Source organism: Aristolochia californica, unplaced genomic scaffold (assembly GCF_029961685.1).
Source record: "Aristolochia californica isolate CCGP_79_NKW_82.1479 unplaced genomic scaffold, dmAriCali1.0.hap1 SCAF_12, whole genome shotgun sequence".
Lineage (NCBI taxonomy): Eukaryota > Viridiplantae > Streptophyta > Magnoliopsida > Piperales > Aristolochiaceae > Aristolochia > Aristolochia californica.
The window spans coordinates 18957233-18971603 of record NW_027181793.1 but is presented as its reverse complement, the minus strand read 5'-3'; the positions used below and the strand labels follow the sequence as shown (position 1 = coordinate 18971603).

The 14371-nt window shown below is 37.7% G+C and overlaps 1 pseudogene; it reads right to left on the bottom strand.

The window, feature by feature from the left end:
• Positions 1 to 104: 104 nt before the first annotated feature.
• On the bottom strand, positions 105 to 14157 carry LOC137945508 (dynamin-related protein 3A-like; annotated as a pseudogene).
• Between the last annotated feature and the right edge of the window lie 214 nt (positions 14158 to 14371).

Here is a 14371-nt window from a genome sequence, read left to right as displayed (position 1 = left end):
TACTGCTCACTCTTGGTTGAACCCAAATTAGACTCTCAGTGGTCATCTTTGATAAATTTCCAACAGAAAATGAAAAGTGAATAATAAGGGAAAACAACATAAAGGAGAGGGTTAAAATTTGACATATGCACAAAGCTGTTTTCAATGGATTTAGATCAGGAGTGATGAATATGCCTAACCATTGAAAATAATACTTATTACAATATTTGGAAAATAATGCATTGAATAAATAATATAATATAAATAAAATATAAACATTTATTTGAAGATAATGGAACACCTCATATTTACAAGAATATCACATGAAGAACATTTCTTTATTTGACCCAGTAAAATCATGAATAACATAATCCAAGACTACTAGGAAATGGTGACAAAATTAGGTGTTGGCAAATGGCAATTGCCAACATCAATGCTGTGAGGCCATGGAGATGATTGAGCTGATAAAAGATTCAACCCATAGAACTTGGTAAAGTGAGCTCTTGTTAGACAGGATCACCTGCTCCACTCATAATTTGTTAGTTTTTCCTCAACATTACTCAGACTACTCAGCAAGAAATCAAATATACTACAAAGGAAGTTGATATCTGAGTTTCTGAAGTATTAATTTGGCACTTTCATGATCACTTCATTTAGTTAAAAGGGATAAAAAATTGTACCTTGGTACCACAGGCAAACAACTGTAAAGCAGGCTTTTAAACAATGGTAGGGTAAGATCCCAGTCCTAGATGGGGTCCATTTCCATTGGCATCTGAGTGCAATGGTGATGGTTGCACCCATGGGACGACTTTCTGTATCGTGGGTTTCTGGGAGATGCTGAGAAGTCACTGCTCATTGTGTATAAGGATGATGAATGAAGTCCATTCAACCTTGATAAACCTGTTGTCTCTGAGCCAAGTGAGTAACCTTTTGCTACAGTGTCTGCTTCAAGTGGTAGTTCATCCAATGTCTAAAAACAAGCAAGTCAGCATCTGGTTAGAATACTGAACGCATAAAAAATGGTGCAATACAAAAAGATCACTCTCTGCATGTGAGGATGTTTCTGCTGGTGAGTTTTGATAGAAGAGGGGAAGAAAAGAGCAAACAGTGGAGCATGTAACGGATTTTTAGTTCAGACAAGAACTCACATTAAAAGCTTGCCGCAAAACTTGGTAAGTTTCTCGAACTCGTTTCCTTTTTATGGCTATTTCCTCAGGCTCCTGCAGCATTTCCTCAAAAAGGTTGTCTCTGTTCATAGAAGAAAACATGACAATCAGGCTGTACTGATAAATCTGGTTCAAAAAAAAAAAAAAAAAACCAGTAGGGGAAAACAAACAAGTCTTAACGGAAAGATGCATCTTCAACCATCAATGGAAGCTTTGATTGCGCTTGTAGGCTTACCTGTAGAGCTTCCTGATGAAGACATTGAGTAGCTCTCTCTTTGAATGGTTCACCTGAAAATAGCATAAAATTCATTGTGTGAATTATCTGAATGTAATAAAGGAAACATTTTAACTCCACACACTTGCAGCACAAAAAGTATCTACAACAATTGGAAGATAAGAATATGGTAAAGAACAACAGAAGCATATAAAGTGAGTCACCACTAAATCAACTCTTTATATTCTTGAATTTTAGTATTTTGTAGCTGACTTCTAAAGTAATGCTTCTGAAATAATCTACGAAGTACACACAACGTTTCTGATGAAACTTTTACTCCATATTCATTGTCATGAACTTTGAATATGTATGACAACACCTCAAACTTAAAAACTATAAGCAACGGAAAAACTCACCAAAAAGTGCATGATTGCTTTAGGTACTGAGTCCTCAATGTTCTTTCTAACAATGTCATAATATGATTTCAATAAAAGCTTGGTTACTAGTATTTCAACCAACTCCTGCTCTGTGTGGTTCTCTGAAGGTCTCAATATAGAAGGGGGCTGTCAAACATAAAACTTGTCAGTAATATACTGCAAATGGAATTGGCCTGCTGATTTCCATGTGCATAAGAACAAAAAATAACCTCTTTCAGCTGGATTGTAGAGGAGGACTGCTCCATGCTGTAAATAGGTTCACTATGTGTCTTACTTGCGGAGCTTTCTTTCACAGATTGCTTATTCTCTGTCCCAGAAAAAATTGAAGAAAATCCCCAACTTGATCCAGAGGTAGCCCCTGGTTCACCGCGAAGTCAGTGGATGCCCATAATATGATAACTAAAATGCAATATGTTTACAATCAACTAATAATTTTAGTTCAGTTCACAGTACCAGATGGTCCAGGCCTCTCAGTCTCTGCAGGGGGTCGAACTCCCTACTCATCATTTCCACAGAAAATATTAAAATCAACAAAAGCAACTCAAGTCTCTAAAATAGAGGCAGCCTACAGAATGATGGAAGATAAAAAAACATGTAACTTAAACAATCACCTGTTACCTGATCATTAATTAAGCCATTTGCCAATGATCTAGAAAGAATAGAAAGGGATTTGGCAGTTTTATCAGATGCTGGCACTTTATCATTATCAAGCCCATCCTGAATCCAAGAATGTCAAACCATGAGCAGAATCAAAACCAATAGAACTCATTGAACAACTATGTTAAAAATGCGATAATTGTGAAGTAAGACCTTTGGCTTCGCCAATGATGTGGGTAACCTTAATGACTTGATTTGCTGGTGTGCAAGTTCCACAGCTTTACTTCCACCAATAAAGTTTGGGTGTGCAGTGTTTATATAGTCCATCTACAAAATTAATTCAGTCAAGCAATGAATAACAAGCACAAACTGCAAAAAAAAAAAGTGGAGTAGCTTCTTTACTAGTAAAATATTTTCCTAGCATTCTTAAAGTTATAGCTTCTTCGTATATTTAAAAGAAGCCATATTACCTCCATTGCAATAATGTTCCGGATCATCGTCTCAGCGGGTTCTAGACATTCCCGCAAGAAACTACCAATAACCTCCTCCATTCGTCTTCTGAGAACAGGAAACCGCTGCAGTTCAGTAGAAAGACAATGGTGGCTCATCTGAAATAAGATTCACAGACAGAATGTGTTAATTAAACATACATTTTCAATTAAACTGTCAGCACACTTAAAAAATAAAAAAATTAAAAAAGAAAAGCTCAGCTGAAGAATAAGTCACAAAAGGAAAGAAATTAAGTTTTTAACCAGTCCATGGATAATCTAGATCCACTAGCACCTTAATCAGTTCATCATAGATAAACCTTCCACACTGAATGCTTGGATCTGCCAACCGGTCTATCTGTCTTCTAACAAGAAGTTCAAATGGCACCTAAACAAAATTGTGAGATTTTATGTAGGTCAGACAACAAATACAAAAATATATTGCACAGAACTATCACTTGAGTAATAAAGGACTGTCTACCACCTGCAGCACGAATAAAGCACTTTTAAGACCAGTAGCATTTTGAATAGCAGTGCATATGTCCTCATCAGTTAAATCTTGGCATGGATCCACACCCTGAAAGATATTCCCATTCAAAACTGATATAATTGGTCAAGTACGAATGTGAGAAATAAACATAACTCCAAGCATGTCATACAAGCAAGGCACAAAAAATTCAAATGAATCATTATTTAAAGATTGGCTAGCATCTACAGCACAATCTTCTCCTCTTTCTACTCCTCTACAAATTTGCAGATGATATGGTCTGTTTTTTTATGGAACATTGGACAAAGCGCTAAATGTGAAGGTCATGCTAGCTATTTTTGAACTTATCTCAGGGCAACAAATAAGTAGGAGTAAATCCATTACTATTGGAATCAATATGGACAGTTCAGAGATTTCTAGAATAGTCTCAGTACTGGGCTGCCATGTAGCCACATTGCCTTCTTCTTGTCTTGGGCTACCACTTTTTACAGAGAGAATGACCAAAATTAGTAGGATCCGGTGATTCAAAAATTTGAGAAAAGATTTGCCACATAGAAGGGTAAGATGCTATCTTTTGGAGGACAGATTACATTAATTAAGTCAACATTAGCAGGTCTGCCAAACTATTTTCTCTCTTTATTGCCCTGTACGGTGTCAGTGGCCTCAAAGTTAGAAGCTTTGGGATATAAGTTTTTATTTGTGTGGAATCTTAGATAGGAACCATCACCATTAGGTGAACTGGGGCACAAGTTTGTATTCCAAAAGCCAAGGGAGGTGTTGGTATTTGTCGTAGTCAGGAACTCAATCAAGCATATTCAGAAAAGAAAGCTTTGTGGAGATCTATTATTATTATAATTATTATTATTATTATTTTTGAGAGAGTGGAGATCTATTAGTTCTCCCAATAGTTGCCCCCCCACAGATTCTCTTCTACAATGCACTCCACTCTATGGTGTCATATCTGTGTTGGTTTATGCTTTTTCAAACAGAATATATGATATTACAAACAGGTGATTTTGTAAGGTTTTGGGATGATATCTTGGTTGGTCACAGACCTTTATCTCAAGCATATCCACTTCCTTATTGTGCTACATGTATGCCAAATTCTACAGTCCAAGAATTTTGATCATTTTGATTCTGTTGAGTAGGAACCTAGTCTTGATATGGCTGGTAATGACATCGATACGGAGGTCAAGATTTCAAAATGTTACTTCCTATAAGTGCGATGGTGAGGATAAATTAATATGGGCAATAGAATCTTCTGGCACATATTCTGTTTCTTCCTCTTACAGTAAGCTCACAAATAGACCCATTAATACTCTGTCCTTCTCTGGCATGGACGTTCAGTAGCCCACCACAGGTTAAAGGCTCTCCCTGGACTGTCTTTAAGGAAGAATCTTAATAAGTGATCAATTATGTCAGCATGGTTTCCAGTCCCCTGATACATCATGTCACTTTTTCACTTTAGTGGACAAATCTATTGATCATTTTCTACTTCACTGTACTTTTGCAAAATGCAGTATGGAAGTCTTATGTGAGGCGTTTTGGTTTATCTATTTTCTGAGGTCATTGTAAGGATGGCTAGCCAAAATTATTTCTTTTCCTCTACCAAAGCTTGGTTCCTTTCTTATGTGTTATACCTTTTCAATAGCTTTCGGGATCAATGACCCTCCAGCCTCCTTGCTTCAATCAGTTATTGTTATGATGGGGTAACCTTTTGGCTCCCTAAACACCTTCAACGGTGCCAACCCTATGTGTGACTTATAAGGGAGGGGCCAGCCGCCTTTCGAAGCACTCTGTTTTTCAACAAGGAGAGTTTGTCTTGCTTCAGTTTCAGCTAACTTGCGTTGCTGGCTTTACTTTACGTAGCCCAAGCTACCTTCCCAAGCCACCGCCCTTCCCCCATCAATAGCAATCACCCCATTCTTTATGAAAGGTCTTTATAAAGTCAAGTGTTCTTGTCTTGGTTCAACGGGCTATAGATCTGCATATGGGATTGGGCCCTAGGAAGCTACGGTCTAAGCACTCATGCCTGCGAGCGAAGCGCTTTAGCCCACTACAAGGCAAGTCACAGCAAAGGAGGGGAGATCAAAGAAACCGCCTCTTTATACTGATTTTTTCCTGCCAAGCACTGTGTCTCAAATTATGGCACCAGTGGCTCCCTTCCATATAGCCCAAGATCTTACGGAGGCTTGTAGGGGCTTTAGTGACATGGACTGTGTGGTTAGAGAAATGACAGAACATTAAATAACCAGGAACATGCTTTGAGGGCTGTAATTGAGAATTCAATTTACTTAGTTCTCTACTGGGCCCAATTAACAAGTGACTTGACTATACCACAGTGGCTTTAAGATGAGATCCAAAAGAGATTGCTGTTTGTTGTCCAATAAAGCAAACTCAGATGGAGCAATGGGTTCCTTCACCTGCAGGAGTCCTAAAACTAAATTTTGATGGTAGTAGCAAGGGAAATCCTTCAGCATAGAAGATATTGAACTGGCTGCTATGGGCTCCCGAAGGATAAAGCCCCTAGCCCGGATGGGTTTAATGGTGAGTTTTATCATAAGTATTGGGATACTATTAAATCAGATGTTTATGCGTTCGTTCAAAATTTTCACCAAGTTGGCATTACTCATAAGGCAATGGGTGCTTCTTTTATTGCCCTTATCCCAAAAAAATCCCCTGCCAATCTTCCTCAGGATTTTAGACCTATAAGTCTAGCTACAAGCTACTATAAAATCATTGCCCGTCTGCTAGCCAACCGCCTTCGGACCCACCTCCCTAAAATTATTAGCCCCTGCCAAAGTGCTTTTATCCGAGACAGAAATATTCTAGATTCGGCCATGGCTGCCCACGAGCTCTTAGACACTTTCAAAAAATCAAAACAGCCAAGATTCGTCCTGAAAATAGATTTTGAAAAGGCCTTTGACAAAGTAAATTGGAAGCTAACTGATTATCTCTTAGATAGAATGGGTTTTGGGACTCGGTGGAAATTCTGGATGAGGAGTTGTATTTCTTCCCCACATTATTCTGTTCTAGTTAACGGGTCCCCTTGCGGATATTTCAAAGCTACTAGAGGAATAAGACAAGGTGACCCACTGTCCCCATTTCTGTTCACTCTCATGGGGGAACATCTTGCTTCTATGGTCGGATTTGCCAAACGGACTGGTTGTCTTAAGCCTATCTCGACTGATTCTGACCAGGACATTCCTCTATTGCAATATGTTGATGATACTATATTTTTTGGAGAAAGTTCACTTTCTCAAGTATCCCACTTGAAAGCTCTATTGAACCTCTTTGAGTTGTCTTCTGGGCAAAAGGTAAGTTGGTCTAAATCTTCCATTCTGGGTTTCAATATTGATCCTTTGGTTCTTAATTCCATGGCAAACTATTTGGGTTGTAAAGTTGCCTCCTCTCCGGGTACGTATTTGGGCCTCCCCCTTTCTCCTTTATTACCCAAAAAATCTTCTTGGCACCCAGTCATTGAACGGCTTGAAGGTAGGCTCGCTTCATGGAGAGGGAAGTTTTTGTCTAAAGTTGGTAAACTCACTCTGATTAAGTCATGTTTACATGGTACTCCATCTTATTTTTTATCATTGTACTGTTGCCCAACCTCTGTAAGGAAGAGAATAGAGTTTTTAAAAAGAAGATTTTTATGGGGTGGGCAAAATGGTGAAAAAAAATATTGCCTTGTAAAATGGGTTGACATATGTAAACCTTTTGCTGAGGGTGGCCTTGGAATTCGCGACACTGCAACAACAAATTCGGCCCTGCTTTTGAAGTGGATCTGGAAATTCAACATGACCCCATCTTTGTTTTGGCGAAACATGGTGGCGAGTAAAGAAGATAAATTCTTGGGATGGTGGACTGAAGGAGGAAGGTATAACAGATTATCTCCTATCTGGAAAAAAATTGCTAAGTTGTTGCCTGTCTTCAAAAACGTTGTCAAGTGTTATATTGGATCTGGAAGTACGACAAGGTTTTGGACAGATTGGTGGATAGGTCAGGCAAGTCTAAACTCTTGCTATGGTCAAATCTACTCTCTACCCAGAAACAAGGAAGCTTATATTTCTACTGTTGGACAAAATTCTTGTGATTGGAACCTAAATCTCTGTAGAGGGCTCACAGAAGCAGAAACTATTGAAGCCGCCGAACTCATTACGAATCTTTCTTCGGCCCGTGCCAAAAATGGCCCAGACACCTTGATATGGACACTTTGTCCCAAAGGTACGTTTTCTGTCTCATCTGCCTATAAAGCTCTTCTACCCCCCTCCCATGCTCAATCTTGTCACCCATCAGCCATTGTGTGGTCCCTACATGTACCCCCGAGAGCAAATTTTTTTATCTGGACTGCATGTCAAAACAAAATCCTAACATCGGATGTGCTAATTCGTCGGGGAACGCACGTTTTGGATCCTCTTTGCCCGTTCTGCATGTCCTCCACTGAAACTGCGGATCATGTACTTTTGCATTGTAATTATGCGCACTCGGTATGGACAAATCTCATCAACAAAATTGGCTTGCACTATTGTTCATCCCAAAATCTCTTTTCTACAATCCACACGATTACTAAGGTTAATCTCCCTAAAATTGGAAAGTTATTAATCTCCTGCAGCGTCGGTCACATTATCTGGGGCCTTTGGAAAGAACGGAATAATAGAAGGTTTAATAACAAATCCCTTCCTGACTATATTCTCTGTAATCAGATTGTGGGGCAAGTCATCTCTTGGATTCGGATGAGAAAAGAATTCAAAAGTTTTGGAGGGATCATTCTTCGTGAGAATTGGGATCTTGTTGCAAATTCCCCCCCCCCCCTCCGACTATGGAGACTTGGTCTCTTCCTCCGGCTGGATTTTTTAAATTAAACTTTGATGGAAGTGCGTTAGGTTGTCCTGGGTTAGCTGGATATGGGGGGGTTATCCATGATGACCAAGGAAAATTGCTCCTCTCTTTTTGCGGGCCACTCAGCATATCAGACTCAACAATTGCCGAGTTATCTGGGTTGTTCAATGGCCTGAAGCTGTTTCATCAGAGAATGGAAGGACCTTTATTTGTTGAAGGCAATTCACAAGTTGTTATTAGTTGGTGTAAGAAGACATGCAAACCCCCATGGCAGCATTGGAATCTTTTTGATGATATATGTACTTTAATTTCCCAAATACAATGTAAGTTGAATTATATTCCTAGATCCGCAAATCACTTGGTGGATAGTCAGGCTAAAAAATGTGTTTTTCTCCAACAGCTTGTTGTGGAGGAAGGTCCTGTTTAGTAAGGTTTGTATTATTCTGTCTCAGTAATATATTCACACTTTTTTCAAAAAAAAAAGCAAGGGAAATCCAAGATTAGGAGGTATAGGTGGAGTAATTTGAAATCATTACTGTGTCCAATTGCTCAGATACTCAGGACCGATTGGAGAAGAAGATTCAACCAAAGCTGAAAGAAGAGCCTTTCTTCAGGGTGTGCAGTTACACACACAGCATTTCATATTAGCAATTATCATTGAGGGTGACTCATTAGTTGTCATTACTTGGAGTAGAGGAGTAGCTGATCCTCCCTGGCATTTTGATAATCACTTCTTACAAATAGCTAAGCTGCTTTCAACAAGACATGTCTCTTGGACTGATGTACACCAGACAGCTAATCCAATTTTTGATTCACTAGAAAAAGGAGGTGCTGATTTGCAAAGTTTGGTTGTCACTATCAGGAACACATTGTAGAAATATATTTTGTTTGCAATTTTTTTTTTGTAACTATTTAAGTATACTTTCGGCCAACTCAACCACAGATTTTGTATTTTCTTTTATAAATAAATAAATTTTCCCATTCGAAATAAAGTAACCAATAACATGTCAATGGCGTCTCATTATTATATAAGAAACAAGAAATTAGACACTAAAATCTTTTAAACTCACCTCCAAACTCTTAACAAAGATTGATTGGAAGATGTAGTGAATCCGTGCTCCGCCAGAAAGCTCAGATGTTGACATTTCATCGTTTTTACCATCCACCGTAGAAGAAAATGCTGTAATAGACTGTCAGTTCCACTAATATCCAATTTCTATAGAATAATGAGCAGATATTAAGAGTCAGAATTCTGCATATTGGTGAAGAATCTAAAAATAAAAAAAATGTAACTAGGAAAAATGGCAAAAAGAAATTACTTGAACTATTTACTTTGCTCAAGATACACATCAAGACAAACAAGAATAAGATCTGTACATCAAACTAAATTACTAAAATATTTTGCCAAATAGGACTAAAGTAAGCAAAGACAAGCTCATTTCCATTCACTTTAACAATTAAAGCCTTCTTCTGTCCAGTCCAAAAGAGAGTGAAAGAGAGAAAAACATCACATGTTCAGCCAAACCCTTTTATCCCTAATAAGCTAAGAACTTTAAGGGGAAAACCTCTATCGAAATTGTTATCTTTCAGAAAACCGACACAATATATATGCAATTACTACAAGCATGAAAAATAAAGACAATAAAGCTTAAAAAATCAGTGCACATCCCAAGTAAGTGGTTGGCAACTAGGCAAAAAGATCCAAGATTCAAGTACATGATAATGTAATGCAGGGAGGTAAAATGCAAATGCTAAAGCAAGAAAAACCATATTTACCTTCACAATACTTTGTAAGAAGATTCAAAAGCAGGGCTCCTTGACCAGCCTATAAAAAATAAACAAAGAAAATGCACCTATATCAAACATCAACATCTGGAAATTCAAAACAAGAGAAATGTTGAATAAAAAAAGCGGTAAAACCTTTTGCAATGATACACACTGGGATAAGAGAACCACATAGGATAAGAGAATTACATGTTATAGATAAACCCTAATACATGCTGCATATTGAAATTTTAATTTTGGCCCTACAAACAAGTAAAAAGTTGCATCTAACAGACAAAACCATACCTTAGACTCAGTAATTTCCCCATAAGAAGCATGCTCCTTTGCTACAGAAACCAATTGAGCACTTATCCGAGCTTTCAATCCGGGAAGAACTGCCCTAATATGCTGTACAAGTATCTGCAAAAATAATATTCAGAACAATCAGGTATAAACAAAGTGATAAGAAACAATCAGGCTACTCTGCATAGTCACCAAATTTACAACTAAATGGAAGATGTGGTGTCAAAAACTCTGATTTATCCTGTATAACCTTAAGATTAAAGTGAAGATACATTTTTATTTTCTTTTTCCTTTAAGATACTAATCCACTTGCTGTAAAACCATACTGGGATCCTACCTGATTCAACTTCTTAGCCAGTTGAGGGATGCCACATTGCTCTGAGAGCCCATGGTACACCTGCAATCATACTATTAAGTACCTAAAACTTTTTCAAACTGAAATGCTACAAGAATCAGATCTAGACCACTCAAAGACATTGTCTAACTGCTTCATACAGGTTTACTGCAAAAGAAGTCTTCTTCATAGGCCAATGCCTCCTTAATACTTCGGTTGGATATAATATCCTGTTCAAGGAAAAATGAACAGAGTGGAGCTTTGTTAACATCAAAATGCATGCAATAAAAAAAAAAAAAACCACAACTTGCAAAACAGCACTCAATAAATTGTTGAGGATATATTGGAGAAAACACCAGTAACAATTTTTTTCTAAGGTACTGTGCAACATGTTTTCTTCTCTAAGAATCCATCAACCATGATCCCAAACACAGCCATGTACCTATCCCCTCCAATGTGATTCCCCATAAATCTACCCTTTCACCATTCTCATTAACATTGATTTCTTAATTTCTCTTTCTATCCATTTCCTCTACTCTAAAATACAATAGAAAATTGTGGGGAAAACATAAAAATGCACATTCATCATTGTCCAGCAGATTAAAAAGTTTGTTGGAATACAGTCAAATAATGCAAGAAGTCACTAGCTCATTTCTTGCCATGTAACAACATCATCAGGAGTAACTTGGAGCTAACTTTGCATAGCAGCTCAGTTCTTAAAGAGTAATTTTTATTTACTTTAAAAAATAACTCTTTTAGCCTTCTCATGTAGGCGCATTTCCACCTCCTTATACCCACAAAATGGCTTATTATTTTATCATTATAAATAAAAGTTAAACATCTTTTTTTCTCAAGGAGCTCACTTAATCTCTCAAACATTGCCGATCTATACCTTATCTCCATAATAAAAGATAGGTCATTAGCAAGAAAGTCACCAAGAGGTACATCTTTCCCCCTTAAAGTTTGTTGTTGTCAAGAAACTTATCTTTCAGTAAGTTTAATAAATCGTAACAGAGGGAACACACACCCATTAACTTCAACATTGCTATTTCATTCGACAAAAAAAGCTAGTTAATAAAAAGTATGATAATTGAAAAACATAGACAGAGTTATTATTTGAAACTCGATCATTTCATTGGCAAAAAAGTAATACAGCAGTTAATGGACAGCCCTAGTAACTAAAAAAGACAGAAGCATGTTTAAACTAAAAGTTTTGTCTTCATAGGCTTATGAAACCCAAATAAATACTAACAAGTGGATGAAAAATTACTTTTTTACCCAAATCTCATATATTAGATTTCAATAATTTCTTTTAGAGCGTTTCTGCAGCACCATGAACTTTCAGTGGTTGCATGCCAGAATTCTGGTCATCTGGCCAGAGTAGGCCATTCAGCTTTCCTTTTTCCTAATTATGCAAATATCAGTAAACTGAATACCAAACTGACTGATTTTCTAGACAGCATGGCAATAGACTTTTGCGAATACCTTTTAAAGCATCAAGACGTTGATGACAATCAATAATTCAGAAACAATCAGTCATTCTAAACAGAGCATGCAACTGACTGCTTCAAAGGAAAGGATTACCTCCTGACTGCGGTTCACAACACCCACATAACCAAGTCGAAGGGGAATCACTTTGCCAAGCAAAAAATTTCGAGCATCAGTACCTCTGTCCATGATATCTAACTGAAGCCACAAAACATAGAAATTCAGAATGTCATACCTCAACAACATGTACCATCTTATTAGAAACAATGAAAAAGATACCAAGGAATTCAAAAGAGATTTTTCTTACTTTGGTGATTACGCCAATTGTTCTGTGACCTAGCAAGAAAGGACATTGTAATCAAGCCTCAGAAACAATTAGTTGTTCATGCAGAACAGCTAATTCAAATAAAATAAATAAAATAAAGCATTAAAGCATCAAACTTTCTCACTTGCTGTTGAACAATTTTTTTTTTTTTTTTTTTTATGAAGACTTGCTGTTGAACAATTAATAATTCATAGTGTTGCCATGAGGAACATACCATCTGGGTCAGCGACCCTGGCCACCTGAAGGGCATCAGAATTTGCCAAATCTGAATTTGCAGGTGTTACTGCTAAAATTATGCAGGTCTCATGCTTGATATAAGAATGAATCATGGTTCTAATTAGTCCTTCAATATCCTTTGGTTGATCTCCAACAGGAACTTTTGTAATTCCAGGCAAGTCCACCAAAGTGATATTAAGAACATTAGGAGAAAACACCTTCAAACGAATCTGTTTGTCAGAAACTCCCTTGTTTCCACCAGCTTCCCTTTCTGTTTCAGCCTGCAAGTTAACTTGAACGATGTAATAGCAGCTTAGGACATGATCATAAGATGACCTCAACAAACATTTTGCATTAATAACGAGTGAATTTTTTTTTCAAGCAAAAAAGATAGTTAACATTCATTTCATCAGAGGGAGACCGAGTACAGATGAGTTCAAACTGCAGTTAATATAAAGAGACAGCTGCACTCTCCGCATCAACTTGCAAGTTAAAGCAAGCAATACAGGTGCCGTTTACTCTATAATCACAGATACCTCTTGCAATGACAAACAAAAATTTGCTCCAAAGCAAAAGAAGCTGATACTAAAAATGAAAACAATATCAATCGACTGCATTTAATTCATTCATTGTAAAAGAAAAACTTCGGCATGACAAAGTGATAGCAAGATTGGCAAACAATGGAGAAAAGCAAATATTAAATTAAATAACACCTTCAGTCTACCCTTATATTAGTAGACGACAACCGTGTATGAACAGATTCTATAAGCTATCTTATGCAACCAAAAGGTTTCCTATCCGATGAACCTAAACCACAATGACAAAGAGGATCCTTCCACTACAACAATAAATTTCAAACAAAAGAGATAGAACTCTACCCTTATATTAGTAGACGACAACAATGCACAAACAGATGCCATAAGCTATCTTATGCAACCAAAAGGTTTCCTATCCGATGAAACTAAACTATAATGAGAAAGAGGATTCTTCGACTACAACAATAAATTTCATACAAAAGAGCAAGATTCCATAACAGATGAGAAAAGAGCTCCTAACCTGAATCTCCGCACGAATAGCCGCAAAATCAAAGAACTTCGCCCCAGGCAAGTGTAAGAATTCTCCCCACTCATCACCACCAGCTTCGACACCCTTTGGCGAGTGCACTAGCTGCAATACCAACGGCCTCCTAGTACAAATATCAGACCCCCGAGGCAAAAAATCCCTCCCCACAAGCGCCTCCAGCACGCTAGACTTCCCACTACTCTGACTCCCCACGACGGCCACCTGTGGCAAATCAATGGTGGACGCGCTCCCCAGCCGAGCAAAAATATCCTGCAGCTTGTTCACTAGGGGGATCACCGTGTGTCCGACAGGATTATGGACGGAGCTCTGCTCGTCCGCCATAATAGTTGCAGAAAGACAGATTGTAAAAAAACTGTACTAATCTGAAGAAGAGAAGAGTAAAGAAGGATTGAATTAAGAGGGAAAAAAACTTGGAATTGATTCCGCGGTGCTTGGAAGGTACCTTGGAATTGGGAGGCGTGAGCTGTTTCAACTTTTAACTTACAAAGAAAGGTGCAGAAAAAGGTCGATTCTGAAGAAAATGGGATTCTTTGCTTTCTTGTGCTTTACGACAAATCTAACGGTTAAAACTCCAGATCTTCCGGGTATTTTCTTAAGCAAAAAGATGGAGACAATTATGGTATGATTTAATGAATTATTACAAATTTGGAC